Source organism: Vipera ursinii (genome assembly GCF_947247035.1).
Source record: "Vipera ursinii genome assembly, chromosome: 1".
Taxonomy (NCBI): Eukaryota; Metazoa; Chordata; class Lepidosauria; order Squamata; family Viperidae; genus Vipera; species Vipera ursinii.
This window is the reverse complement of record NC_139512.1, coordinates 273,116,137-273,143,817: the sequence shown is the minus strand read 5'-3', so window position 1 is coordinate 273,143,817 and position 27,681 is coordinate 273,116,137. Positions and strand designations below refer to the sequence as shown.

Below are 27,681 nucleotides of genomic sequence, written 5' to 3'. Positions count from 1 at the left end.
GTCAAATGATGAAGCAATGCTTCAGTAGTTAAATTGAATATGCCACAACTCACAGCAGTCTAAATTACCACAAAACGGCAAATTTTACATGATCTGTACTACTGCGAATTGACCCAGCACTTTTTCATCGCATGATGATCTGATTTCTTCTTAGTGCTCTATTAACAGCGAATCAACATTTTCCAGAAAGTTCATGAATGCATTATTTTTGTTCAAAGCCTGTATTAGTACACAACCCATGTACTGCCAAGACACTTCAGGGTAGATGCTCTTAAACATAATGAATCATCCACACTATAATGCAGTTAAAATTTGGTTATCAAGAACAAGAGCCTCAGTCAAGGCCTCGACTGGAGAAAAAGGAATAGTGCAGACAGTAGCACATTGCCAGACACATATATAGAGAAAGCCTCATTTTCTTCCAAAATTGCTCACATAAATGACTAAGCAACAAAATGCTCCTGATATTTATAGAAACATGCACAACAAGTCACAATATTAACTAATACTAGTTTAATAAATGTATAAATCTTTATTCCATGTTCAGTATAAAATACAAATCCACATACAAATATTATTTTAGCAGTAAGTGTATGCTGTAATTTTCCACTTTAGACCACTGCATCTCTACCACTATAAAGATTTAAAAAAAACATTTTTACACATGCATATATTTACGCTTCCAAAGGCAATAATAAACATAATTGTTTCTGTGCTAGAAGTCAGCAGGACCAATATGTCTATCTATATCAGCATGATTCAAAAGGACGACAGATGCTTATACATACTGAAAACCAACTGAGTTCAGTCTCCAAAGCAATTATGGCTTGTGGACACTTTCTGCTGAATCTGCAACTTATTAAGAACCACAGTAATGGACTACTGTATAGAAGGCTATCATTCAGCCTAGAACTGTCATTTTCCCAGTCTTACCCTATGTAGAAGCCTCTAATCATCTGCTACGATGAAAACAACCTCCATTTCTCAGACACAGTGGACTAAGATATATGGAAACCTCCCCTGCAAATCAATAAAATGCCACAGTGACGAAAACTTACCCTTTTTTTTCTTCACGAAAAAACCTAAGTCCAAATGGTTTGGCTCTTGCTAGCTTATTCAGTATCTCCATATCATGAACATTCAGAAAAATTACATATTTAATATCATTTAACCAATACACAGTTCAAATGCCCGAGAACCTATCTGCAAAGACACAAGTCCATAGTTTCATTTTTTGCACCCATTCCTAAATGATAGAGCCCAACTACACAGTCATATCCCCATTATGAGAACTACAAAAGAATGATCACTGAGCTATGGCGCCCATATAGCCAATAGAGTCCCAGCTTGAGGTTCCTTAGACTTCAATTTTTGAAGGAAACTATGGCTTTCTAGTTTTGTAGTTCTTATACTGCCTACTTGACATAACATATCACTTGGCATATCAAGACTCTTTCCCAGAGCAGGCTAGAGAATCTGGTGCTGTTGAATTACTGTACTCTCATCAGGCTGGCTGGGAGATGGAATCCAACAATACATGGAAGTTCAAAGGTTCCTCACCTCAATCTTTTCAAGTTACATTTTAATATACTGTAACAATATTATTGGAATAATTGCCAAGCTTTGCTACAGTCAATTTTCTTCTCTTCTTTCTTCCACAGTTGTTCCATGTTTCATCCAAGTTTGGAAATCCAATTGTTACTGAAAAAAATAAATTATTTTATCCTAGGAAAATTTTATTACTTGTGGACTTCAACTCCCAGAATCCCTCAGCCAGGCATGCTGGCTGAGGAATTTTGGGAGTTGAAGTCCACAAGTCATAAAAGGGCCAAGTATGAAGACCCCTGCCTAAGAACCTGCATTTACCAAAATAATGCCTCGATCCACCCTCTGTATAAAAATCAACTCAATCTTTCTTTATACACTTCTGCTTTACAAAAGAAATCTACTCAGAATCACACAATTATCTTCAAGCCCTGATGACAACATGCAGGTTATGCATTATGAAAGTTAAAATCTACAGTGCTGGATTCAGAAACACAAATCATTCAGCTTAGTGGTGATCCTAGGATTTCAGAGAGAATTCTTGCCTGTCTATATCTGTGACTGAGATTTTTCATATGCAAAGCATGTGCTCAGTTATAACACTAAGCTAAGGTAATTAAAAATGAAACCAAACCCTTCTGATATTTTCTATTCAATTGTACAATAGGAGAAAGAAGTGGAAAGTTTTGAAATTCAATTCTCATTCATTTAATGTCAAACCACAGCTTAATTTAAAAGTTAATAACTTTTTATAGTGCTGGACATGTGAAGTGGCCCTGAGCTCATCTAAATAGCATATGCTGCCTAATATTAGATCTAAGGTCAACAGCTTTTCTAAGTATACAAAACTGCTTCACAAAACCACTATTAAAACATATACTATTATGCAACTATAATTATTTCAAGAGATTTTTAGAATGCTATTTTGTAATTAACCTGGGATCACAAAAAAAACCCAACCAAACATCTCTCATATGTAATTGTATAAGCAATGTTTCAGAGTCAATCACTGATGACAATCATGGATGTATCAATCACTGATATATTCAAGTACTGTAGTTGTCTTAGCAAGATAGTGAAAGCAGTTTGCCACTGCCTTTTTCTCAGAAGTTCTTCGACTGACGCCCTCAAATTCCCCAATACTGTGGTCTCCCACCCCAGGATTAAGATTCTTGGCCAGAGCAGACTTAACATTCAAGCCCTGCCCACACAAGGTCAGCTGTGTAAAGAACACAAACAGATGCCTGGGTTTCATGACCACTGAAAAGGTATCTTGAAGACAGTTTCACCAGAGAACAGGATGCTTAAGACAAAGCAACAGATGTGCAATAATCACAAATGCCCATTCATTTCCTTTATGTCAGCAAATATAAGCAGTCGCTAATTAAGAATCTCTATCTCTTGGATACAAAAGGAAGTGTACACATTTCCCACATCATTTGACTGTAACAATAGAAAATGTCACAGGAAAAGAGCCATCTGCTTCCCTGCAACTAACAAGAAGGTTGACATGTCTTAAATATTACCCTTGTCTTAAAATGTTTAATAACAGTGTGTGCCTTTTTAGAGATGTGTTGTTATCGTGAATAGCTGGGATTCCAAGTCACATTTTCTTTTTCCCTCCTTTTTTATTTTTCCTTTAGTAAAAGGCAGAAGATTTATATGATTTGAAAAGAAGCCAGAGTATATCTTTTCCTTTATTTTAGCTACATGACACTTTAATGAGGAACAATGTTATTTATTTAACAATACTTTTTTTAAAAAAAACATCCAAACAAAAAAGACTGGTCAGTAGCTACATTAAAAAAGAGCAATATCACATAATAATACAAGCAGATTCATTAGCTGCTCTACACTCAAATGGTGTTCCATATTTTCCCAATGAACCAAAGGCTTCCTGAAATAAAGAGTTTTAAAGCTTTACCAGAAAGGGACCTGAAGGTACATGTCATTGGGGGGGGAGCTTATTCCACAGACTGGATACCACTACCCAAAAGCCCTCACCTGGTGGTCTTTCTACAACTGGAAGTGGAACTACCTCTTAAGAGATTCTCTCTCAGTGTTCAAACCAGACATCCAGAGTTATGCCTGGTAAGGCAATTTCTGATGTAGCCTGGTACTCCTTTAACAAGAACGTCACGTCTAAGATGATCCTCAAATCATGGACCAGGCCGTCTCTTTATTTCGGAACTCAACTAGGTACAAGACAGAATCAGATTATCACAAAAATCCTGAAGGTTCCTCTAGAAATCTTCTGGATACATCAGGTCCCTAAGGCAGACTGTCCTAATAGGCCCTATCCTCTTCAGTGGTTCAAAGTGCCAATGATATGCAGTGTTTTAAAAAAATCAGTCTACCGGTAGCAAAGAACATAAATTAATACCCCCGCCCCGCCATATTCAGATCACATTTTTTCTGCTCCAAAGTACAACAGATTAAGTATGGGCCTACCTACATAGCTGCTATGTGCACATATCTGAAGAGATGGGATTAAGTGTATGAAACTCAACCATTACATAATTCCCAACATGACTGATTATATGTCATCAAATTGATGTTGATTGTAGTGAGTGTTATCAAAGCTGACAATACAATCAAAAACAAAATTCCTGATCCATGACTATCATTTCAGCAACTGGAATATGAGAAGAAAAACATTTTAAACCAGCCTTCGCCAACCTGATGCTTTTTAATATACTGAACTTCAACTTCCTGAATTCCCAGTTTTTCCCAAAGAGATGCAAAGTAAACATTTCACTGAAGAATCTATGAATTTAAATCATTTTATCAGCCCTGGTGGGAATATCTATCTTAATGTACACATTTTTTAAAAATGAAAAACACTTGAAAAGGGGAGTAAACTGAGTTCTATAGTGGCACACTGCCATATAACAAGCAAAGACTAATAATAGGAAAAGTATTTTTACTTCTACTTTACAAAGGCATATTTTTAACAATAAAATCAAAGAACTATTAAGGTGATCAAGAAACGAGGTCCTTCCACATCTCTGCTATGATAATAGTTAATCTTATGCCAAAGATTATTTTTCATTCCAAAAAGCTAACACAGCTAACTTTTTGGAAATAAGTTCAGCTCCTTTAGAAACTATTATTTTTAGCATAAATCTACTGCTTGACATGTAAACTACCAATTCAAGTATACAGGTTCTCCATTGGCATACAAAAAGTAGTTTATAAAACAGACTTTTAGAGATTCCACTTAAAATAAGCAAAGTTCCAAAATAATTACATAACAATTCTTGGCATTTTATGAGTATGTTCGGACAGTACAGCTTATTTGTGAACATATCCAACAGTTTTTCCTCTCCAGCACCAGAATCTAGTTAAGATACTTCTTTCCCACTGAAATAAATCAGAAATCCACCATCAGGAATATAGAAAGCCATGGCTTCCTTCTTTACATTCCTCTCACTGACTAACAGAATAACAGAGTTCAAGCAGGAAACTCTATTTCAGACAAATGGTTGTCCAATTTCTTCTTTAAAATCTCCAGTGTTGGATCACCCACAACTTCTGGAGGCAAGTCGTTCCACTGTTCCACTGGAGGCAAGCCCATTCCATTGTTCTATCAGGAAAATTTTCTTATTTCTAGGTTGGTTCTCTCCTTGATTAATTTCCATCCGTTGCTTTTTGTTCTGCTTTCAGGTGCTTTGCATAATAGAAGTATTTATCAAGTTTGGTTAATATAAAACGACTGACAGAACTACAACCTACAGTTTGTGCAGATTATAGTCTGCTCAAATGTCAAAATAACCAGACACTGGCAAGGCCTTCTTCTCTTTACTTATTACCCTGTTTCCCCCAAAATAAGACAGTGTCTTATATTAATTTTTGCTCCAAAAGACGCATTAGGGCTTATTTTCCAGTTAGGTCGTATTTTGGGGAAAATATGGTACTAAATGTGTCCGTCTGGCTGACAATCTTAACGGGCTTATTTGGGGTGGGGCTTATATTATGAGTGTCCTTAAAAATCAGGCTATGGCTTATTTTCTAGCTGGGTCCTATTTTCGAGGAAACGCGGTATAAAGACTTCTCTCTTGTGTACTCATTGCATAATGGAGACAAGAGTGACCTCCAATACCTGAGCAAACAGAAAACAAGAATAGGTACTTGATAGTTTGCTCACTGGATATCTGAAAGCTCAAACTACAGTTCTTATGAATGCACGTTAATGATTAAATTATTTTGTAGCTTAACGATCAAATCCAAGAGTAAAGCAACTTACGTTTTGGCAGTTTTCTAGATGACGGAATTCCAGAATTGGGGGAGGAAGAAGCACAAGAAATGCCATAGAGCACTTTCACTAACCCTTCCCAATATACAAATAGGAGATCATTAAAACATTCAGTAAGTATCTAAGCCTGAGAGACACAAAGAGAAACATCTGGTCTCAAAGGCAGGGATTTGAAACTACAGCCTCCCTTTTAAGCTGTTTATTGATTCCTACACTGCTGCACCAAACAGGCCAGACCACCACACTGTTACAACCTACAATAAGCTAAACCAAAATCCTTTTAGATTCTATCTTCATGTAGGAACTCAGTTACCTTAAACTGAGTAATTCTTTCACAGTTGAGAGCAAAATAATAAAACAAGCCCAAATCTTGGCCCTTTGATCAAGTATAACTTTTATATTTGTGGTGCTACTTATGGGAAAAGGACAAAAGATTGTTTCTACTGATTTCCTCTTCCTACTTCAATCTCCTGGAATAACTACCAAGTTTAATCCCAGAGGTCCTCATTCAACACACCACAAAAGAGCTTACTGCATATATGGAGGGGGGGATGGAGAATCAGCAAAAATCACTCTTCTCCTCCTTCCGTCTCTTTGAGCAAAATTGTATGTGTGTGTGTTCCAATCAAGGTTGTTTAGAATACTCAAAAGCCTTGGATCAGGTACAATTAAGGCTGGTAACCTAACTTCCTGAAGAAATTTAGGAAGCCTCCATTGACCAGATCATGATGTGTGCTGCAGTCAATAAAAACCAGTTTATATGGGGATGTCCATGGCATATGGAAGCCTGCAATGTGGAATGTAAGAAAAGTAAATTGCAGAATGCAAGTTAACAAAACAAAATCATCTTTCATGTATTGTCTTTAAAATTAAGAGAGAAGGGAAGGATATAACAGATTTGAATAAGTCAGTCTGATGGGTGGGGTAGAGTGGATGTATAGATGGAGGACAGCAATAACACAAGCCTAACTAAAGGTGTATGAAGTATGACAAGAATTATTAATTATAGTTTTGAGTACATATGAAAGTAGGAATCAATAGATTGGTAACTGCATATTGTTGCAAGAATGGTGATAGAATCAGATATGACTTCTGGAGAGAAAAAAATACAATATGCCATCATAAAACAAGAATGCCATCATAAGACAAGAAAAATTAAGTGACATGAAGAGAGGGATGGGTAGATGACACAATGCAGAAAAAGCAATTGAATCATTACATTACTTAATCTAAGAAATATATGGTAATACTTAGTGGATCTGGTCAGCTTAAAAGCATAATTGATCTGTTTATAATGAAAGATTGAGAGGAATAAAAGATATAAAACTGAGATATTTTGAATGTCAGATAGATTATTACAGTATTTGCTGATATCAAGATTTAATCTTGGGAAAAATAGAAAACAGTGAAAGCACAATTGTAGGAAGAAAAAGTACAAGTCCTGTAATTAGAAGATAGACTGAATGAACAAATGTAAAGAAAGAGAAAGTAAAAGGAGACCTAAAACAGGAGACGCTAGAAAAAAATGTAATTTAAAATAAAAGTTATAAATGATTTGGAATAAAACTGAAAGGAAGCAATGTTTACCTAGCTGTTCATTTAGAAATCTGTTAGAAGACAAGAATGCTATGTCAAAAGAGTCACTGGGAATCAGATGGCACATAAATAATAATTATTATTGTAGAATAGAACTGAAACAAATGCTTTAAATATTAACATCCCCCAGCCCAGCATGAAAATCATGAATGACACAATGATGTTGAAAAACAGCAAGGCTGCTGATTCAAATGGTATAACTGAAGAAATAGTAAAGTATGAATGTGGTTTGGCTAAAAAGAGACCGCTATGACTTGTTTAACATACCGTATATGTGAAGGACGCATCTGTGCCTGATTATTGAAAGAATGCTGTTATCATTCTCCTATACAAAAAAAGGCAGAATGAGTGAGTGCAAAAACTACAGAGGGATTAAACTGTTAAATGTGCCTCAAAAACGTATTTGGCAGAACTCTACCTAACAAGAGTAAGAGAAGTGTCAATAAACCAGTTTTTAAGTGCAGCTCTATGCCAATACAAGAGGTGTGTAGATCAGATTTTTGGTGTTCAGTACTGATTCTCAGTCATTCAGAAATGTAGGATTGTAAGAAAGTAAGTTGATTGTAAGCCTGCTGGGTTAGAGAAAGCATACAACAGGGGTGTCAAACTCAATTTCATTGAGGGCCGCATCAGCTTTGCAGTTGCCCTCAGGGGGCCGGGTGGGTATGACCTGGATGGGCGTGGCCTACTGGGTGGGCGTGGCTAGAGTGCATATGGCCTACTTGGTGGGCGTGGCCAGCTCTACATCGTTCGCATCAAGGGTGCCTATGGGGGCCTGGGCAGGAGTGGGACAGATCTGAGGGTCTCTGGCAGAAGGAGGGTCTCTGGGCCAGGGCCAAGGCAGTGGGGGCCGTTCCCTCACTGTTTCCAGGATGGCTTCGCGGGCCGCATGAAACCACCACCACAAATTGAGAGTTGGCTGTCAAATGCAATAAAAGTGATATGTGACAGAAGTAAAGCATGAATTAAATAAATTGAATCCTTAGTAGGGAATGACTCAATGCTAAGCGGACAGTATGATAAGGATGTGTGCTTTATGCATTTGTTTAATATATACTTAACATATAATTTATTTAATAATACAAGAAATCCTGTAATATATTTTTAAATAAGGAATGCTTGTGGTGATGTTAGAAGTGTTTTGATTGGGGATATGAAAATGAATGTACGGTACTTTTCAATGCAGATAATGCCAAGAACCTAAATGATTTGCAGCAAAATTACATTATTTATCAAATTTATATGACCACCTATCTCATAAGAAGTTACTCTGGGGGGGCATACAAATTCATTGTATGCTACAATGAGTATGGATCTAAAAATTAGTATCAAAGTAATTATGCTTAATAGGAAAAATAGAGTAGATAACTGCAAGTTATACAATGTGTACATTTGCTTTGTAGTTGGATTGCCATCTTATGATTATTTTGTAATTATTTTATTACTTGTTTTGGTTAATTTTTTGTATTGATTGTTTTTGATGCTTCTGAGTTGCCCAGGGTTTGATTGAGACAGGAAGCATCCAAATGGAATAAAATGAATATTCCAAATAGAATCCAAATATTCCAGATGGAATCCAAATATCTCAAATGGGAAGCATCCAAATGAAATAAACATTTCAAAAAAACCTAAAGCAAGTACTTGATTTTGCATGCCTTGTTATTAGGCTTAATAAAGACAATAAAATGGATCAAGAAATTTTAGATATTCAAATGCTGGTAAAAAAGGAACAAGTATGTGGTTTAAGAAAAAAGTATTGAAAAAATTGAAAAAAGCTGTCTATAAGGGTGGGTTTTGTCAACCTTTGTAAATGGAAATCAGAATTTGATATATATCCATAGAAACATAAAAGTGCAATAATAACATGATACTTAAGAATGTCTATTTGCAAAGGGGAAAAAAGCAAAAGTGAATAGATGCTAGATAAACAGAAACTATGTAACTAGTATGAAAGAAGTACATTAAAATGATTTGGGCTAGAGTTAAATTTCTTGGTATTCTGCTTATCCTGAAAGCAAATAGTATGAATGTTTATGTGTCTGAAAGAGAAAACAGTCATCAATTAATTCCAAATAAATTATCAGGAAATTAATTTATATCCTAGTACTGTAGTGAAAAATGTCACATTTTATTTCTACAAAGCTGTTTGCTACAACAAGCTTATATACCGTAATATACCCTTTTACCAATAAACATCAAGGCCTAACAAACTCTTATCAGGTGTATGTATATGTGTGTGTGTGTGTGTGTGTATGCACACACACATTGTATATATACAGGTTGTATATATACACATTGTATGTATATATACACATACATATACATATATACACACACACATTGTGTGTGTATGTGTGTGTGTATATACACACGCACACACACACACATTGTGTATAGTGTGTGTGTGTGTGTGTGTGTGTGTGTGTGTGTGTGTTCAGGGTAGAGTCAGGACAATTGGATGGAACTGAGCATTTACTGGCCAGATGCCCTTCTGATGCCTATGTGGAGTTTGTAGTAGATATTTTTTCTATGCATCCTGAGAGAGAAATATCTGCTGCTACCTAGGATTGAACTCTCAAACTTCCAAGTGAGAAATGAGTGTTTTCACCACTAGGCCTTCATGCCACTCTTAAACATAATGAAGATAATTTCATGAAAATAAGATACAAGTACAGGAAAAATGTGTCTGCAAATCAGGAAATGTTCTACAGCAAAATGAAGCCAACATTATACAGCCACCATCACTACCATACACAAGCCCAGGTTATAATTATCATTAAAACATCTTTTAAAAATACGTATCAAAAAAGCTGTCCCAAAGGTGCTTTTTTCACAAGGCAACTGAACTTTCTTGTTTTTCTCTGAAGACTTTCGCTTCTCATCCAAGAAGCTTCTTCAGCTATGACTGGATGGTAGGGAATGGAAAGATATATACTCCTGCAGATACTTGGTCATTTGCATTCTTTTAGAGAGTTGTTGACCAGGCCACTTGAAGGTTTATCTGTATCGTTGGGGTCACCTGAGCAGTGCAAAAGGGTGTTGAGCCTTCTAGAAACTGTTGAAAGGACTGTGTTGTAGCCTGGAGATAGATGATGTCTTATCCCTCCCCCTCTGTTGAGAGAGGGCTATTCAATTTTGACATAGGTGGCCTCTTTGGCCCCTCTTTCAAACCAGTGGTCATCTCTGTCCAAAATGTGGACTTTGCTGTCTTCAAAAGAGTGGCCTTTGTCTTTTAAATGCAGATGGACTGCTGAATCTTGTCCTATGTTGTGCCAGGAGAATGATCAAAAAGAAGTTCTGCCATTCAAGCAGAGTCTGGAGGATATGCCAAGGATCATAATCATGAAATAAAACTTTGTGTTTAGTGGACAACCAGAAATCAAAGATCAACCTCATTTTTTTAAACTTTAGCTATGATTAATGGACAACCAGAAATCAAAGAAACAAATCCAAGAAAAAAAGTACTCACAGTACTAATGATCAGCTTTTATTATTATACTGTGGACATTTCAAGATGAGGCCAAGCTCCTTTAATTATAAAAAAGAAAAAAGAAAAAAAGAGGACAGCCAATGGCAAGGTAGATGGATTCAATTATGACAGTACTGAATACACCATAAGATATCTAAAAGATCATTCTAGAAAATATTTATGTGGTCCTTAAGAGTCATCAGCAACTTGACATCACTCAAGGACTCATGGAAATATGTTTACCCTAACTATATATTTACTGGAGTTGTACTGTGGTTAATCAAAAAAAAAAAAACACGACAGTTTTCAAAGCTGAGATTAAGTTCATCCTTGACACCATTGTTCAGCCTTATGTCTGAACTAACTCAAACATGAATGTATGTATCAAAAGCTGGAATGATGATTTAAAATAGGGCCAAAAATATAGAGAAACAGTGTTCATGTGGCATACTGAATCACAAACCAACCACATTTTAACCTAGTAAATTGTTAGACTCATGAGGTTCTATTAAAACTTAGTGCAGGGGTAGGCAACCTTGGCTTTTTTTATGACTTGTGGACTTGTGGTCCAAGAGTCATAAAAGAGCCAAGGTTGCCTACCCCTGACCTAGTGTGTACTGTGCATTCCATGTATAGCCAAGAAACTGGATTCCCTAAACTTTGGTTAAACTAAAAGTGCCATGCAAAGACAGCATTAAAATTCTTCCACAGACACAGAGGATTATCATTCTATTTGTAATACAGACATTTTCTCTTCTAGGTCCCTACGTGGATTCTGAGCTGCATATATTACATCAGGGGTCCCCAACCCCCAATCTGTGGACCAGTACCGGTCTGTGGCATGCCAGCAACCAGTCCGCACAAACAAGCAAAGCCCCATCCGTGGGATGTAGGCAGCACACACAAAACCACACACTCTCCAATCTGTGAAAAAAACCTTTCTCCACACAACCAGTCCCTGATGCCCAAAAGGTTGGGGACCTCTGTATTACATAAGCTTCAAAGTAAAGTAAATTCTATTTCAAGGAGTATTAAAAACAATACAAAGCAAAAGCCTAATGTTCTTTTTCTCAGTCTTCCAAGTCATTACTCAAGGTAAGAACCTGGATAAGGAAGAATCATTTTAGACTTCTAATATTTTATTTGGGATTGAAACCGTTTCATCCATCTGCAGTTGATTTCCTGTGTGGCAAAAGGCTGCAGGCCTTCTACTAGATGCAAACATTACAGACGCCTCCTACACACTAACTAGATTTTTTAGACTGAGAAGGTGCTCCCAGCGGCCATGCCGTTCTTGGAACAGAGACTCCACTGATCTTCTAATATCTTTGGCGCAGACTTCCCAAAGCCATAAAAAGTCCCTCTCCAAAAGTTTAAAAACACCATTACCCGCTTTATGATTAAAACAGTAAGTTATAGTAAAGGATTTTTCTCCCCCCTCTTCCCTCTTGCTGGAAAGTTATACAACACAAACAGCAACCAGCAATATTTTCTTTCATACTTGTAGAAACAAACATTGCTATAACAAAGTAAGCCATGGATGAAATAAAATAAAAAAAGAAGCTTTCAAAACTTTCCGAGGTATTCTTATACTCTGCACGATAGGAGAGAAGCTATTGTGTCTATTTATTTGTGTGGTAGTTTGAGAAAAAAAAACATATTTCAAGATTCTTGGCTCCGATGTTGAGATAGTCTAGTAAACTTTCTGCAGGCAAGAATATAAAAGAACAAAACAACAGTTCTTTAAGATTAGATTGAAGTTCTACTTGGCCTTGCATCCTGTTTTGAACAATTGTCAATTAAAGGCCCCTAAGATGTACACAGTCATTCTCTTTTTCTTGTGATAAACAAGAAATCATTATGGATATACTAGCACTTCCTCCTCAGCCTCTTTCTCTATACAGGTAGTCCTTGACTTACGACAGTTCATTTAGTGACCATTACAACAGCACTGAAAAAAGTGACTTATGGCCATTTTTCACACCTATGACCACTACAGTATCCCCAATCAAAATTCAGACACTTGGTATGACAATTACAGTGTCCCAGGATCACGTGATCCCATTTTGCGACCTTCTGACAAGCAAAGTCAATGGGGAAGCCAGGGTTCACTTAACAACGATGTTACTAACTTAACAACTGCAGTGATTCACTTAACAGCTGTGGCAAGAGAAGTCGTAAAATGGTGTAAAACTCACTTAACAACTGTCTCACTTATCAACAGAACTTTGGGCTCAATTGTGGTCGTAAGTCAAGGACTACTTGAATTGATAAAGGTTGATAAAAAAAATTACAAGAATTAATAAAAATAACGAATGCAGAAGGAAAAAAAAGCCCTACCTCGCTCATTACTAGGACTCATCATTGCCCAGCTAGTTTGGGTTTATTGGGGTTCATGAAGGGAAGCAGGTTGCCATTTCTGTTTCCATAGCTCCAAACCATGGTTTTGCATGGTTTCATTTGCCCCAATTCTCTACCTCCCAAATAGGCTTGTGAATTTCATTCTTCAAATTGTTTCTCAACCTTTTTTTCTACCAATAGTTTTTTGACCCCAGTTCTTGTTCCTCTTTAACTGTATCATGAGCTATTTCCATGCCTTTGTGCACAGAAGCTTTTCATGGCTTGATGGTTTTCTCTCCACTTTTTCCTAACCCAGCATTCATCTCTGTAACTGATGACATCTTGCCTATTCACTCTGTTCTCTTTTTAACTAAAAAACTATTTAGAAAAGCAGCAGGAAGTATCTGACTGGAACAAAAGTGTGTCAGACTGCCCAGTAGACACAATTCTACGGCTGCATTATATTTTATGCCCAGTAGGCAAGAGGCTTTAATATAAAAAATGTCAATGCCCACAAAAAAAACAACCCTATACAATCTTACAGAGAACTTCAAATAAGCAGGTATATACATAGAATGAAGGCTACTGCTAAGCTTGTAAGCCACCCTGAGTCTTCGGAGAAGGGTGGGATATAAATGGAATTTTTTTAAAAAAAGCAACTTGTCCAATGAAATTATTTAAATGTTCATTGCAACTGGGAATTTATTGGGAAATACACTGAACAATTCAGTTAAAAAGCAAAGCCCGATACTAATACCGTAACAGAATGGATTTGTACATAAACATTTTGGCAGCCCAATTCCAGTGAAAAAAATAAAGCTGGTGATACCAGGATTAGGATGGGGATCATTACTAACAGCATATCCCAATTGAAATAAGCACTATGTTTCATACTCATGAGCTCTACTCAGCCTATTATGGCAATGCACTGTATACCTGAAGTAGTGCACCCACGTTTTAAAAAATCATCAACAAATCCAGTCACAACAATTTTCAAGCAAAGCATAACTAAGCCATGCACTTCCTAAACCTTTCTCATATTTTATGAACTATAATAATTTCACAATAACTTTACAGACCCCAAAGCATTCACAATAGATATGATTTTATTGTATCAAACTCACATTTGCATTGATATTTCCGTCTAGTTTTCTGATATTCTATACCAACATACAGTATGTATATGTATATGTATATGTATATGTATATGTATATGTATATGTATATGTATGTGTGTGTGTGTGTGTGTGTGTGTGTGTGTGTGTGTATTTAGGTTCTGCACCATTCAGGCTGGTGCAGCAAGCCTTTTATGAGTTCTGAAATGTAATACGCTACAAATTGTTCTCACCTATCGAAATAATATTGCTCTCACCGAAGCTTCTGCTCTGAATTCCCAACCATATTTCTGAAGTGGTTCCATTTTAAATGAGGTACCCATGAAAAATGACATGTTATGCTTCCATTTAATTCACATTGCTTTTGTGCGAAACCTGACTGAAGATGGATCTCCTAAAGAGGACATCAAATCTTATTGTTAAAGCAATATGTGTAGTTTGATACAGCTCCCCTTTCAAAGAGCCAGGAAAAGACACACCATGGAATGAAAATAAACGTGAATTATATAAATTGTCAGTTTTCAAAATATAGTCATAATATAATTTATAAAGACATATTACTCTATATCTTGCCTGATATTATCAAAAGTTCTATGCAAAATATTTAAAATAACTTTTACTAGCAAAGATAGCCAAATGTACCGTTTAATATGAATTCAGGACTCCTGAATAACAAAAAATTAAGTCAGAAGGCAGCTATAACCTTCCCCTTTCCAACCACAATTACTTACGTATCCCATAGCTGCCATTTCCAGATTTAACTTTACTACAAGCAAATAGGAATCCATTATAAATTTAGCCAGAGGATAGCACCACAAGCAGTTGTGGAAATCTGAACCACAAAGTTTAATAACTAAAGGCTGTGCACTCTGTATATAAAATGAGAAAATGTCTTATAATGTTTGTAGTATTTTATTATAAAAGACTGCATTCTAGTTAAACGTTTGGCTCATCATGTGTGTACAAATATTTATTTGCTATGAATTAACATAAAGCATTGTAGGAAGGAACTGAAAAAGATCTCAAGGCCTTTCTGTGGATTTATCCTTGAAAAAAAATCACTAATTTCAGTGTATGGTAAATACTGTAAGTGATGGTTGGATTGCAACTTTCACACACTCACTTTCCCTCTGCAATATCCTATATTCACATATCCTACAAGTCTCTTCATGGGAGAAGGTCTTTTTTTAGTCCAAGACCTACAATTGGCTTTTAATTAGTATATCAAAAGGCAGACGAACAGGTCCAAAAAGTGACCAGGTTCAGCTCAAAAGCATTTAGAACAGGGGTGTCCAACCTTAGGCAGTTTAATACTTGCGAACTTCAGCTCCCAAAATTCCCCAGCCAGCATGGGAGTTGAAGTCCACAGGTCTTAAAAGTTGCCAAGGTTAGACACACTTGATTTAGAATGTAAAACAAACACAGATTATAAATATGTACTCAGAAGTCAAACACGCAATACATTTTAATGAGATTTCATTTTTTTCCTAAATAAAAATGTCAAAGCTTAAGCATTTCATAGAGAAAACTCTTGGTATCACAACTTCAGAAGCAAGACCATTAATAGCTACCTTATACCGCCTACCTATTGTAATGTTTCTCTTTATATTCTTCTCACTTATGCGTCTGAGTTTTCATAATCAGCTACGTCAAGTTTGAGCCTACATGTGCAAGAAACTGTACTCAAGTAAGAACATATGAACTGGCTTGATCTTGAAGAGAAGGCCTTGCTAAGCATATGGGAAAAATGGTTCTCCACATTCTCCTGGGCAGATGACCAATCCCTTTCCCATTGCTGATACCTGAAGACAAAGACAGATGAAACAGATGAAAAGTTAGCCTCTTCCCTATACAGATAGGTCAAAGCTACAGGGAGCAGAACATCATGTTCTTCTAAAAATATGTTCAAGCTTGTTGCAGTCACAAGAAGGAGCCCCTTATATAATAGGAATTTGCTACTTATTTTTTATTTGCCATCTAACTCTCAGTGACTTTAGGAGGTTAAATCTGACACCGTCTGGAATGGAACATTCCAGAGAGCTCCAGAACCCATTCAGAACATGATTTTCCAAGGTTGGTGTTCTTCTACTATTTCCAAATCAGATAACTGACTTCCATAAATGATTGAGCTGCTTCTGGAATAACATGGTCTAGAAGAGATATGGCATGCCCGGTGAAGAAACAGAACATTCCAGAGTTCTCCTAAAAAGTCAATCGGAATAGAAAGCTGGGAGGGACCTTGGAGGTCAACTAGTCCAACCTCTTGCTCAAGCAGGCGACCATATACCCTTTCAAACGGGGGTAGTCCCAATCTCTTCTTGAAAGCCTCCAATGATGGAGCACCCACAACTTCTGGAAGGCCTCCGAGATGCGCTTCTTGCCACTTCCCCACGATCAGATTCCCACGACCGGGTCACCCGCTTCCTATGCCACCCAGGGCCATAAACCCAATTGCAACCCAGGCAAGCATTACCTCTCCTTTGGCTCCTGGGTCCTCTAAGTCAATCCCATGGCTGGCCGGCGGGGGAGGCGATTCAGACACTCCCCCTGGATCGTGGCACCCGGCGCAGCGACCCACAGCAGGGAATCTCCACTGGAGGAGACGGAGCGGAGCTGAATCGGCTTCTCTCTGCCTGCGCTGGTCTTTTCCCTCCACTCTCACCACCTCCCTCCCAGCCTTCCCAGGAAAGAAAGCCTTTCAGACACACAGGTTCACGCTTTCCCACAATCCCCAATCTGGGTAACTCGATCCCAGCTGTTCAATTAGCCTCGCCCTTGCCGCCTCCGAAAGGGGGGGGCTCCGAATGCGAGATGAGAGAGAGCACTTCTTCCTAGAGAGGCAACACTGTAGTAGCCCCCCACCCCTCATGCACCCCTTTAAAAGGTGGCTACAGCCCCCCCCAAGACACTAGTGTACCATTGTTGAAAAAGTGAACTCTACATATCCCACTTCGTACAGTTGTAGTAGCCTTTGTTGCACCTATTCTGGTGTCATCTATTTATACTTAGCACATGGAGTACAGAATTTGTATGTGGCAGTTGCCTGATCATTTGTGAAGAGAAATGAAAGGGCAGGAAAAGTTGGAAGGCACAACCAAATTGAAAACCTCATTCAGATTTATCTCAGAAGATTAATTTCAGTCACTCAGCTAAGCTGAACATGAGCCATCAAACAAAGCATTGGCAAGAGAAGAAATTTTCAAATCCAAGGTTTAGTTTTGTGGTTTCGCCAGTTTATTTGATAACCAGAAATGTTCCACTGCCACACAGGTACATATCATATCCAAAGTACAAAGGAAAAATGAACAAGGGATTAATGGGAAGCATTTGGTCCCTAGCTACCTTATTACACAATTACTTTAGAATTCGTGCTTACTAGTCTCATTTACAGTGCAATCCTAGACCTCTGCTCACAAGCAAATAACATTGCTTATACTCGGATAAATGGGTACAGAGCTGTAGCTTTAGAGTTCAAACCAAACTGGAAGCTATTTACATCAGTCCAGCATCACCACATGTAAAAAGTCATTGTCTGCAGATTTATTTCCAAATTTTCTGCAAATATATAAGGACTCTGCTTGACATATCATTAATATTTCTATCATTCTTTTAAGTGCCCACATGCGGTCAATAACTCTCAATCACTGATGATTTCTTTTACAGTTTTGTCCACTAGATGGCCAGTGGAAAACTGTCAACTTCACCACAAATTCATTGGAAAGTAGCATAATCAGTCATTAAAACTACGGCTTTGAACATACAGTACAGTGAATGAAGGTAATCATAACTACAAATGAGTCATGCTTCTGGCATAACATCCAAGCGGAAATATCTTTTCTTCCATGTTACCTGTTTGTTTTTTTAAAAAAATGGACTCATAAGATCATATCAATGAGTAATCAGAAAAATACTAAGAAGTCTTCTTAAAAACTATTTAGCAGGAAAAAATAAATAAAACTATAGGTATTTGTCTGGTTCAGGCATCACAGAAAATAAGAAATTGGCCATAACAGGTTCCATATTTGTATTCCATCTCTGAAAGTTATTCCTGTATACTCCAATTCTCTTTTGGGAGGTGTAAAATTCATCAGTTTGGAACAGAAAATTCTAGACAGCTCCACAAAATTCTGCCTTCCTGTGCTGCTCTGGGAATAGTAAGGCATTTTAATATTTCTGCAAAAGAAAGATGCATGTATGGATGAAGACATGGCGTTTTCTTCAAAACAAGAAGAATTTAAAATACATTAGCAGAGGGCCTGGCCTGCTTATAGTCTGAAAGCAGCTGTATCACTCTACTATCCCTTCATATTCAGTGTATAAGAGAGATAACCTGAATCCCTTTTTAGTTTGAGCCTCGGAAAAAATAGATGGCCATTTTTAACAACTAAACTTTTAAAATGTTAGTATAGTAATAATCATAGCTCCAAAACTGTGGGTGCAGCTAAAAGAAACAGCAATTAGCTTGAGATTGTTCAATGAATTCCTTGGTGAATTTATTCTTCTCAAATGGCATGTTGCATTTGGTAAGCACAGTAACTGTTCTGCACACAGACCTATTCAACATTTACTAGTAAGCGGTGCATGCCACATCCCCACAACTATTTAAGTATTAATACCACTTTACAATGCCTTGGTAAGGCCACACTGGGAATACTTCATCCAGTTTTGGTCACCACGATGTAAAAAGGATGTTGAGACTCTAGAAAGAGTACAGAGAAGACCAATAAAGATGATTAGGGGACTGGAGGCTAAAACATATAAGGAACGGTTGCTGGAATTGGGTATGTCTAGTTTAATGAAGAGAAGGATGAGGGGTGACATGATATCAGTGTTCTAATATCTCAGGGGCTGCCACAGAGAAGAGGGAATCAGGCTATTCTACAAAGCCTGAAGGCTGGACAAGAAGCAATGGATGGAAGCAATGTAGAACTAAGGAGAAACTTCCTGACAATTAGAACAATTCACCAGTGGAACAACCTGCCTCCAGAAGCAGTGAATGCTCCAACACTGTAAGTTTTTAAGAAAAGACTGGACAGCCATTTGTCTGAAATGGTATAGGGTTTCCTGCCTGAGCAGGGGGTTGGACTAGATGACCTCCAAGGTCCCTACCAACTTATACATCATTATTATTATTATTATTATTATTATTATTATTATTATTATTATTATTACTATTATCACTATTACTATTATTTCCTATAGGAGTGCATCCATCTTTTATTTTTCATGTGTCAGGTAATACATAGGGTTCTTGGCCATATACATAGTGAAATAGAAGGATTAACTTTTTGTGTCGGTAAAATAGTGCTTTGAATCCATGCTATATTCCAGGAAACACAGCCTTAAGCTATCCATACTGACACTGATGATAAGTGCTGTGACCCCAAAAACCAAACCACATTGCTTTAACAAAGTCAAAATCAGAATCAGAATAACAGAGTTGGAAGGGACCGTGTAGGTCATCTAGTCCAACCCCCCACTCAAGCAGGAGTCCCTACACCATTTCTGGACTGCCATTCTGGACTTGGCATCCAAGTTTATGGAATCCATGGGTTGCAACCCTAATCTGGCTTGCAAGGTTTCTTCCAGTCCTGTTCTCATTATTGCTGTGCTTTACCTGCTTGTTTTCCCCTGTAAGAATGGCGGGTCATGGATAAAAACATCAAGAACTAGTGCGCATATAAATCCAAAAGTAGAATCCATTTCACTCACACCTTCCAACAGTCCTTTCACTTTAACAGCCTTAAGAATTATCATTTTTTAAAGATTCTTCCTGTCCAAGTGCCATGGAGATTTTTTTTAAAAAATAAAATCTTTGCAGCTTGATACTTTCCTTTCTTCTGATAGAATTACACATCATTTACTGTCTATACATAATATCTGAAACAGCAAGATTTCTTAGAAAGTTTAGGACTGTCATGATCTAGCTTTAGCTCACTGCTTCCAAAAAAAAATTCAATGGATGTTGGATCCTTTTTCTGAAGATCAGTCAGCAAACATTAAAGTTATTTCTCATCTTTACCTGTTTTTTTTACATAATACACAACAAAAGGAGAGAGCTTCTTTCATTAAACAGAAAACTAAACATTAAACAGTGGTAAAAAGATGAGAAGCTGAAAAGTTTGAGATATACTGCACTATCGACTTCTGAAATGAATGAGGCAACCATGTATTGGCTAGAATTTTAGTTTAAGTTTAAAAAGACAGACTGACTTCAAGAAGTGGTAGGGCTGAATATTTATAAAATATTACTGAATGGAATCTGAAAATGACTTTTGTTATCAAAGGAAAAAAGAACATGAGAAAGAGCCAGCTGTCTGGCCAATTATTTTAACCATGGAATGAATAGATATAAGATTTGTTTGCAACACAAAAACATTACAAAAATGTAGTCTAGACAAATCAACAGGTGGTGATTCTCCAATGCTTGGAGAACCAAGGAGAGTTTATTCAAACCACCTTTTAAAATAATTCCCTCTCTTAAAAGCTGCAAGTTTTTCTTGAAACAAGTTCAAGGGAAGCATGCTGAACACAAATCAAAGAAGCTGCTTAAATACAACCTGGAAGAGTAGTTACTTTTTTTAAAAAAAACACACACCAGCTGGTAGTATTTAAACAGTGCCTGTCTCCTTCTCCAGATTTCAGCACTCTTATAGCCTAACACAAGGCAACAATTTCCCCACAGCTTTCATGCACACAAAAAAGAAAATCAAAGGAACACAGATGCTCATTCCAAGAGGAAATATTTTACCTGGTTTTCAAGAGGGCTGTATAAATCTTCGGTGCACCCCTGCTCTTGGAACTACTGTACTTCACTCGCACATCCACACCGGTGTATGAATAAGATATGCACACCCCTACTAGCAGTCACATATTGCCAATACACACCTGTCACATGCAACCACTCAAGCCACCTGCTGGCAGCCCTTTGGCTTCTCCCAGGATATTCCTGGGAGAAGCCGAGCCAGCAAAATCTTTACCCAGCAGCGTTCCTGCGTGTGTGCACAAGCCAACCGAAGGGGCCGGAGAGGCGGAGAGAAAGACAAGTGTAAACAAAATCTATTTCATCCTTACTTCCAGCATAGCACCGCAACAGAAAAATCCCACGCTGAGAGCCAGCTGCTTTCTTAAGCCTTTAAAAAAAAAAAAAAACGCCCGGCGTTAAAAGGGCTTTGAAAGCGCTGCACGGCGGCTCGAAGCCGGTTGCCGAGCCGCTCCAGGTAACCAGAGACACGAGGCAACTCCCGGCGCTCAGTTTTCCGAACTCGGCGAGCTTTCCCGCCCGCCTGCAGCCTTAGAAGCGTTTGACCCGGGTGCGTGCAGTTTTCAACCCCTTACCGTCTCAGCCCTTCGTGTGAACGAGCCTTAGAAGGGGGCTTAAGGGAATCAGCGATGTTCTAGTCCAGACATGTCAAACACAAGGCCCGGGGGCCGGATGCGGCCCGTGAAGTGGTTTCATGTGGCCCACGAAGCCATCCTGGAAACAGTGAGGAAACGGCCCCCACTACCTTGGCCCTGGCCCAGAGACCCTCCTTCTGCCAGAGACCCTCAGATCTGCCCCATTCCTGCCCAGGCCCCCATAGGCACCCTTGATGCCAACGATGTAGAGCTGGCCACGCCCACCCAGTAGTCCATACACACTCTAGCCATGCCCACCCAGTAGGCCACGCCCACCCTGGCCACACCCACCCGGCCCCCTGAGGGCAACCGCAATGCTGATGCGGCCCTCAATGAAATTGAGTTTGACACTCCTGTTCTAGTCCAACCCCTTGAGAACACAGGCCATCCTCGACTTACGACCGTTCGTGTAGCGACCATGGGGAGGTCCAACGGTGCGGAAAACGGTGGAGTGCCTCGTGATTTTTTTCATGAAACAAGTGTGCCTTTGCCCAAAAAAGGTTGAAAAACACTGCTGTAGATAAGAACAATAAACCGAGAGGCTTGGGGGAGCTGGGAAATAGTTCTCTTTCCCCGCCCCAGAAGACAGAAACACACACACAGGTGTCGTCCACCGCCGCCTCTTCTGGCTACATTTCTGCCGGTCCCGCTGGCTTTCTCTGGCCTCTCTCCCCGGTCCCAGCTCGTTTTAAAGTCTAGGCCAGGGGTCGGCAACCTCGGCTCTTTTATGACTCGTGGACTTCAACTCCCAGAATTCCTGAGCCAGCATAGCTGGCTCAGGAATTCTGGGAGTTGAAGTCCACGAGTCATAAAAGAGCCGAGGATGCCGACCCCTGGTCTAGGCAGTCAACGCTCGGTCCGCTATAGCTCGGAAGCGACCCTCCCCGGGCAAAGCAGCTGCAGGAACAATGCCAAACATCCCCCCTCCCTACACACACACACACACACACACACACACACACACACACACACACAGAGGCACGCTCCCTCTCAAGAAACAATGGGGCGACCGCCGCCGCCGCCGCCGCTGCTCAGGAGGCGCCAACTCTCGAGTAGCGAGCGCATCTCTCAAGAAGAGTCAGGTGGAGCAGGATCAGCACCCTCCTCCTCCCTCCCTCCCTCCCCCCCCCGGGAAAAGGAAGAGGACCGAGAAAGAAAGGAGCGAGCAGATTTCGCCCCGTTTCTCCACCACCACCTCCAACAACCACGCACCGCGGTTACTTACCGACGGTGCCGAGCCGAGCTTGCTTTCGCCACTAAATCCCCAAGGCACGCGAAAGGTCCCGCTGCTTCAAAGCCATTGAGAAGAGCCGAGCGGGGGTGGGGTGGGGTGGGGGGGTCGGGAGCGCCAAACGGCCACCCCCCCACAGCGAGACGCCCCTCGGTTTCGCCCCGGGGCTTTGCAGGGCGCCCCCTCCGCCGCCTTTCCTTCTCCCAGCGCCGTCCTCCTCCCTCTCCTTCCTCTGATGCTAGCTCGGCCGCTTGGAAGATTCCCCGTCTCCGACTCCACCGGCGGCCGCTCTCCTGCCTTTGCCGGGCTGGCCCCTCCTCGGGGAGGGCTTGCTTCGCCTCCGGCTTGCAGCTGCAGCTGCAACTCGGCGGGCGGAGAGGCAGAGTAAAGCAGCCGGACTCGCCTGGGGGAAGCCCAGCCGGAGGGAGGGAGGAGGGAGGGAAGGGTGGTCGCCGCCTGGAGGGAAACGGTTTGAGGCAAGCGCAGCCACAGCTCGGCTGCCGCTTCTCCGCGCTGCGCTCGGGTCCCGACTTCGTTGGGTTGGCCGAACTCCCTCCTTTTCCCCCCTCCTTCCTCTTCTGGGAAGCTCCTCCCAGGCTCATTTGCGGCGGTTCCGAAGTTTCGGTGAAAACGCGCCCTCTGTACTAACCCCGCGCGCCGGGCGGCTGCTGCTCCTCCTCCTCCTCCTTCTTCTTCTTCTTCTTCTTCTTCTTCTTCTTCTTCTTCTTCTTCTTCTTCTTCTTCTTCTTCTTCTTCTTCTTCTTCTTCTTCTTCTTCTTCTTCTTCTTCTTCTTCTTCTTCTTCTTCTTCTTCTTCTTCTTCTTCTTCTTCTTCTTCTTCTTCTTCTTCTTAACTTCCTCCTCTCTTTCAGACTCGGTGAGGTGGAAATTATTCAACAGGTTCAGCCGGGGAATCTCTGCTGCGTGAGCAGCTGGGGACACGATTTATAGGTCTCCTATCCACGCGGGCGGCCCTCTCTCGTTTCCAGAGAGAGGTGGGTTTTTTTTTTTTTTGCTGGCCTTTGAGCAGCCTTTGGCCCACGGAAGAAAGCGGACGTGGGGGGAAGAGAGAGAGATGAAAATGCAGTTGTTAAGAGAAACGGTGGCTACCTTAATGCAGCGTTTTCCAACCTTAGGAACTTGAAGATGCGTGGACTTCAACTCCCAGAATTCCCCAGCCAGGAGTTGAAGTCCACGCATCTTCAAGTTCCTAAGGTTGGAAAACGCTGCCTTAATGAATGCAGAAATCGTGACTGTTCTTTCGTGCATTTCTTATTTTCCTTCTCCAGTTGTATTAAGCATTACAGTTAAACGGAAGCTTTTGCGGAGCCACAGTTTTGAACAGCTTTTTTTTTTAACCAAAAGCCCTCCTACCTTTACGCAGGTAGAAAAGTGGGGAAGGGGGAGTCACCTTATGCTTTCTTACTGTACGAAAAGTGCTGCGTTAACCTTGGCACTGCAATTCTCCCCATTGCTTGTGGCCCTTTAATTTGCAGGATTTTAGAAAGTTCTGCAAAGTGTGCAAACTCAAAAGCACAGGTAGTCGACTTACAACAGTTCATTTAGTGACCAAAGTTACAATGGCACAGAAAAAAATTAACAGAAGCAATTAAAAAACAAAAGATTGGCAAAACACCAGGACCAGATGGGCTACCAGCAGAACTATATAGAACATTGCAGGAACTGTTAAGCAATGTAATGCTGAAACTCTATAATGAACTCCTCTCTGAAGCTAAGATACCAGATTCATGGTTGGAAGGACATATTACCCTGATACCAAAGGAAGAAACGGAAATACAGAAAATAAAGAACTATAGACCGTTTTCCTTGCTGAATGTGGACTATAAAATATTCGCATCAATCATGGCCGAAAGACTTAAAAAGTTCCTAAACGAATTTATACATTTGGATCAAAATGGGTTCCTGCCCAAAAGACAGAGACAATATGCAAATTATATTAAACACATTAGAATACTATGAAACACATCCCGAAAAACAGATGGCATTGATGTTTTTGGATGCACAGAAAGCATTCGATAATGTAAATTGGCAATTCATGATAAGACTACAGATTATGGATTTTGGGGAGAAATTTATAAATGTAATTAAAGCAATCTACAATAAGCAAATAGCCAAAATAATGATTAATGGAGATATGACTGAAAAGATATTAATCTTTTATGAAGGGAACAAGGCAGGGATGCCCTTTATCCCCATTATTGTTTGTATTGACACTAGAGTTACTAAATAGAACTATAAGACAGAATAAGGATATAAAAGGTATGAAAGTTAAGAGAGAAGAATATAAGCTACAAGCTTTTGCAGATGATCTAGTATTTATCTTGGAGGAGCCACTAGAGACAGGACCTGTATTATTAGAACAAATAGAAAAATATGGTGAGGTAGCAGGTTTGAAGATTAATAAAGATAAAACAAAAATGCTAGTGAAAAATATTACTGAAAAACAAAAAAAAAGAATTGATGGGAAAGCTAGAGATACAGATTGTAAAGAAGGTAAAATATCTGGGGATTCACCTGACAGCAAGATGTATAACAATTAAAGAAGATAACTATTATAAATTGAAAAGACAAATTGAAGTAGATTTGGATAAATGGAAAAAGGTACAAAAATAATGGGTAGGATTGCAATAATCAAAATGAATATATTACCACGATTGTTGTTTTTGTTTTCAACAATACCAATAAGATTGGAAAACAAATATTTTGAGGGGCTAAATAAAATAATTTTGAAATATATTTGGCAGGAGAAAAAGGCAAGGATTAATTTAAAAATGTTACAGGATGCAAGACTCAGAGGTGGGTTTAATTGGGTATTATATTACCAGGCTGCAGCAATGTCATGATTGAGAGGATGGATTTTACTGAGGAATACTAGATTATTGACATTAGAGGGACATGATTTACAGTTGGGATGGCATGTGTTCATATGGTATGGGAAAAATAGAATACACAGCTATTTCCAGAGACATCATATCAGGAATTCTGTATTGATGGCTTGGGAGAAAATAAAGAGGAAGCATTACTTGAGGATTCCAGATTGGCTCTCAACTATGGAAGTGTTAATACACCCCAATATGTTTAACATGGGAAACATTATAAGATATAAAGACCTACTAACAGATACGGGGAAGCTGAAAACCAAACAATTAGAGGAACAAGGAATAAAGATGGATTGGTACATGAGAATGCAGATACAATCTAGATATGAAAAAGATGCTAAAATAGATGGTTTTAATTTGGGCAGAACAGAGTTAGATGAAATACAGGAACTGAAGAACAAAGGATTAAAAATGTATAGCTACTTATTATATAGGGAATTAGAGGAGGAGCAAGTTAAGGAGTCAATGATAAAATGGTCAAGAAATGTTGGATATACGATTGAATTAGATAGATGGCAGCAATTGTGGGAAAGAAACTATAAACTGACAATGGCGACAGCGTATAAAGAAAATATGTATAAGATGTTCTACAGATGGCATATGTCTCCAGAAAGACTAGCTAAAATGTTTAAGGACAGATCTATGAAATGTTGGAAATGCCATCAAATACCAGGCTCTTTCTATCATATGTGGTGGACGTGAGCAGAAGCATACGTATCATGGATAGAAAAGATGATACAACAACGTATAGAACTAAGACCAGAAATATTCCTGTTGGGTATTTTACTAGAGAAATATAGTAAAGAGAACACATATTTGATTATTCATATAACCACTGCAGCTAGGATTGTGTTTGCACAAAACTGGAAGGCACTGAAAGCTCCTCCAGAAGAAGAGGTGATCAGGAAAATAATGGAATGTGCGGAAATGAATAGATTAACAATGATAATTAAAGATAAGACAGAGTCAGAGTATTATGAAATTTGGGGAAAATTTTACAAGTGGGTGAAAAAGAATATGCTTAAAAGACAGCTAACACTAATTTAGATGGAAGAAAAATGAGGAGATAAGGAGGGAGACCCAGGCGACACAGTATTGCATAACTGGAGGTAGTATAAAAATTTATAGAAGTATATACCGAGAAGGTCAGATTTATAGAAATATTGATGTAATAGAAAATTAATGTTATCATACCTAATATAGACATTGAAAATCCAAGGAGAGGAGTTGCTCGGACATCTCCCCTGAATTGTATCGGAAGAGGAATGGGAGGGAAGAAAGGAGAGGAGAGAGGGAAGAGAGTAGAAGAGGGGGAAGGAAGTAGGAAGGTTGGAGGGAAAGAGGAGGAGAAGTGGGGAGAAACGGGAGGGGAGTGGTGAGGGAAAGAGGAGAGGAGAGGAAGAAGAGGGAAGTAGGAAAGAAAGGAGAAAGGGAGAAAGAAAGTTGAGAAGAGGAAAGAGAGGAGGGTGGATACAGTGAAAGGGGAAATGGACGAGCAGCACCCAAACTTGAGCTTGGTTCTTAATGTTATCCACAACCTCACATTAATCTAACATTTGCCTGTAGACACCAAGTTAGGAGAATAGAATGGTTCCAATGTTAGTTTTTTCTCCCCCCCCCCCCATTTCATTACTGCAGGGAAATGAAGACAGAAATAGGGTAGGGGGGATTAACAATGACTCATAGAATTAACGTCAATCAGTTCACCAATGAATAATTAAAAACCTGTGAACTATTAGCCTGTGCAAACCTGGCAGCTCTTTGGGATTTGACAGCCTTCAAAGCTTGGTTGTAAATACATGTGGTAGTAAGGTAGTCATGTGTAAAAACAAT

The 27,681-nt window shown here is 39.2% G+C and overlaps 1 protein-coding gene and 1 long non-coding RNA gene across 2 annotated transcripts in view; one reads left to right on the top strand and one right to left on the bottom strand.

Moving 5' to 3' along the window:
* The window catches only part of PLEKHG1 (pleckstrin homology and RhoGEF domain containing G1), a 139,549-nt gene extending 116,577 nt beyond the window's left edge, over positions 1-22,972 (bottom strand). Inside the window, exon 1 of the mRNA XM_083348722.1 lies at positions 22,944-22,972. The gene's annotated coding sequence lies outside the window, so the exon portion shown is untranslated. The remainder of the gene's footprint in view (positions 1-22,943) is intronic.
* LOC310631954 overlaps positions 1-27,681 on the top strand; it is a 177,230-nt gene that overhangs the window by 20,749 nt on the left and 128,800 nt on the right. The window lies entirely within an intron of this gene.